At 39.8% G+C, this 3,665-nt stretch overlaps 1 non-coding gene across 1 annotated transcript; it reads right to left on the minus strand.

The window, feature by feature from the left end:
* Positions 1-729: 729 nt before the first annotated feature.
* LOC116270953 lies at positions 730-833 on the minus strand. The gene has a single exon (XR_004179248.1). It is a non-coding gene; the product is annotated as a U6 spliceosomal RNA (small nuclear RNA).
* Positions 834-3,665: the final 2,832 nt, after the last annotated feature.

Genomic DNA, 3,665 nt, shown 5'->3' on the forward strand with positions numbered 1-3,665 from the left:
GGGGGTTTGGCTACTGTCTCATATATCTTCATATTGTAGGGTTCTTTTCTTTGCTCCATACAGGTGACCATGTCTGGGTTACAGATAGCAACACCCAGGTTTCTGTAGTTCTGCAACATCACATCTCTATATAAATTCTGCTGGGCAGGGTCCTGGCATTTCCACCCTTCTGCAGAGAATTCTATGGCCACATCCTTGAATGTTAGGAGTTCCTCTCATTAAAGTATATGGAAGTCCTCATGCTTGACCTTGGCCTCACTGTAATATGTGAGGAACTTAATTTAAAAAACAGAAATGTTTCCACCCAGAACAATAGACAGGATCTGTGGGTAGGGCACAGGTGATGATTTATCTTCAAATTGTCCATGTGATCCTATTGGAAGACTGGGCTGAGAGTCACTTAGCTAAGCACTGCCTCTCAAGCTTCAATGTGCATGCAAATTATCTGATATTCTAGGCCTCACTGTAATCAAATTTTGCAGGTTTGAAAACAGTCCATGAATTAGCTTCTTATAGCAAGTCTCCTGTTAATGCTGATGTTTCTCCTCCTAGACTCATTATATACCACTTGGCTAGAGAAAGCAGGCACAGCACACGGAGTCCCTTACCCCAACACCCTTATCATAACACAAATACTTTTCATCCGAAGACAAGACCACCAATCATCATCCTGAAGCATGGCATTCTCTGCAGGCCCTTTAAAGTTTACAGAGGCTGGAGATGGTGTCAAAAATAATGGAACGCTTCACGAATTTGCCTGTCATCCTTGCGCAGGGGCCATCCTAATCTTTGTAACGTTCCAATTTTAGTATATGTGTTGCCGAGGGGAGCACCAGATTCACTTTTTTAAAAAACACTTTTATTTTAGGTTCAGAAGTGCACGTGCAGGTTTGTTATACAGGTAAATTGCGCGTCACGGGGGTTTGGTGTATGGATCATTTAATTACCAAGGTGATAAGCATAATACCTGATAAGTAGTTTTTTGATCCTCTCCCTCCTCTCACCCTCCACCCTCAAGTAGATCCAGATATCTGTTGTTCTCTTCTTTGTATCCATGTGTACTCAGTGTTTAGCTCCACCTCATAAGTGAGAACATGCAGTGTTTGATTTCCTGTTCCTATGTTAGCTGACTTAGGACTATGGCCTCCAGCTCCATCCATGCTTCCACAAAGGTCATAACTCACTCATTTTTATGACTGTGTAGTATTCCATGATGTATATGTGCCACATATTCTTTATCCAGTCTACTGTTGGTGGGCATTTAGGTTGATTCCCTGACTTCTATTGTGTAGTGCTGTGATGAACCCATACATGCATGTGTCTTTATGGTAGAATGATTTCTATTCCTCTGGGTATATTCTCAGTAATGGGATTCCTGGGTTGAATGGTACTCCTGTTTTTTTAAATTTTTATTTATTTATTTTTATTATTATACTTTAAGTTCTAGGGTACATGTGCAGAACTTGCAGATTTTTTACATATGTATACATGTGCCATGTTGGTTTGCTGCGCCCATTAACTCATCATTTACATTAGGTATTTCTCCTAATGCTACCCCTCCCCCATCCCCCAACCCCACAACAGGCTCTGGTGTGTGATGTTCACCGCCCTGTGTCCAAGTGTTCTCATTGTTCAATTCCCACCTATGAATGAGAACATGTGGTGTTTGGTTTTCTGTCCTTGTGATAGTTTGCTCAGAATGATGGTTTCCAGCTTCATCCATGTCCCTACAAAGGACATGAACTCATCTTTTCTTATGGCTGCACAGTATTCCATGGTGTATATGTGCCACATTTTCTTAATCCAGTCTATCACTGATGGACATTTGGGTTGGTTCCAAGTATTTGCTATTGTGAATAGTGCCGCAATAAACATAGATGTGCACATGTCTTTATAGTAGCATGATTGATAATCCTTTGGCTATATACCCAGTAATGGGATTGCTGGGTCAAATGGTATTTCTAGTTTTTGATCCTTGAGGTATTGCTACACTGTCTTCCACAATGGTTGAACTAGTTTACACTCCCACCAACAGTGTAAAAGCATTCCTGTTTCTCCACAGTCCCTCCAGCACCTGTTGTTTCCCAACTTTTTCATGATCACCATTCTAACTGGCATGAGATGGTATCTTGTGGTTTTGATTTGCATTTCTCTGATGGCCAATGATGATGAGCATTTTTTCATGAGTCTGTTGGCTGCATAAACGTCTTCTTTTGAGAGTGTCTGTTTATATCTTTTGCCCACTTTTCTATGGGGTTGTTTGATTTTTTCTCATATATTTGTTTAAGTTCTTTGTAGATTCTGGATATTAGCAGTTTGTCAGATGGATAGATTGCAAAAATTTTCTTTCATTCTGTTGGTTACCTGTTCACTCTGATGACAGTTTCCTTTGCCGTGCAGAAGCTGTTTAGTTTAATTAGATCCCATTTGTCTATTTTGGCTTTTGTTCCATTGCTTTTGGTGTTTTAGTCATGAAGTTCTTGCCCATGCCTATGTCCTGAACGGTATTGCCTAGGTTTTCTTCTAGGGTTTTTATGGTTGTAGGTCTAATATTTAAGTCTTTAATCCATCTCGAGTTGATTTTTGTATAATGTATAAGGAAGGGACCCAGTTTCAGCTTTCTACATATGGCTAGTCAGTTTCCTCAGCACCATTTATTAAATAAGGAATCTTTCCCCCATTTCTTGTTTTTGTCAGGTTTGTCAGAGATCGGATGGTTGTAGATGTGTGGTGTTATTTCTGAGGACTCTGTTCTGTTCTATTGGTTTATATCTCTGTTTTGGTACTGGTACCGTGCTGTTTTGGTTACTGTAGCCTTGTAGTATAGTTTGAAGTCAGGTAGCGTGATGCTTCCAGCTTTGTTCTTTTTGCTTAGGATTTTCTTGGCCATGTGGGCTTTTTTTGGTTCCATATGAACTTTAAGGTAGCTTTTTCCAATTCTGTGAAGAAAGTCAATGGTAGCTTGACAGGGATAGCATTGAATCTATAAATTACCTTGGGCAGTATGGCCATTTTCACAATATTGATTCTTCCTATCCATGAACATGGTATGTTCTTCCATTTGTTTGTGTCCTCTTTTATCTCACTGAGCAGTGGTTTGTTGTTCTCCTTGAAGAGGTCCTTTACATCCCTTGTAAGTTGGATTCCTAGGTATTTTATTCTCTTTGTAGTAATTGTGAATGGGAGTTTACTCATGATTTGGCTCTCTGTTTGTCCGTTATTGGTGTATGGGAATGCTTGTGATTTTTGCACATTGATTTTGTATCCTGATACTTTGCTGAAGTTGCTTATTAGTCTAAGGAGATTTTGGGTTGAGACGATGGGGCTTTCTAAATATACAATCATGTCATTTGCAAACAGGGACAATTTGACTTCCTTATTTCCTATTTGAATACACTTTGTTTCTTTCTCTTGCCTGACTGCCCTGGCCAGAACTTCCAACACTATGTTGAATAGGAGTGGTGAGAGAGGGCGTCCCTGTCTTGTGCCAGTTTTCCAAGGGAATGCTTCCAGTTTTTGCCCATTCAGTATGATATTGGCTGTGGGTTTGTCGTAAATAGCTCTTATTATTTTGAGATACTTTCCATCAATACCTAGTTTATTGGGAGATTTTAGCATAAAGGGCTGTTGAATTTTGTTGAAGGCCTTTTCTGCATCTATTGAGA

This window comes from Papio anubis, chromosome 16 (genome assembly GCF_008728515.1).
Source record: "Papio anubis isolate 15944 chromosome 16, Panubis1.0, whole genome shotgun sequence".
NCBI lineage: Eukaryota > Metazoa > Chordata > Mammalia > Primates > Cercopithecidae > Papio > Papio anubis.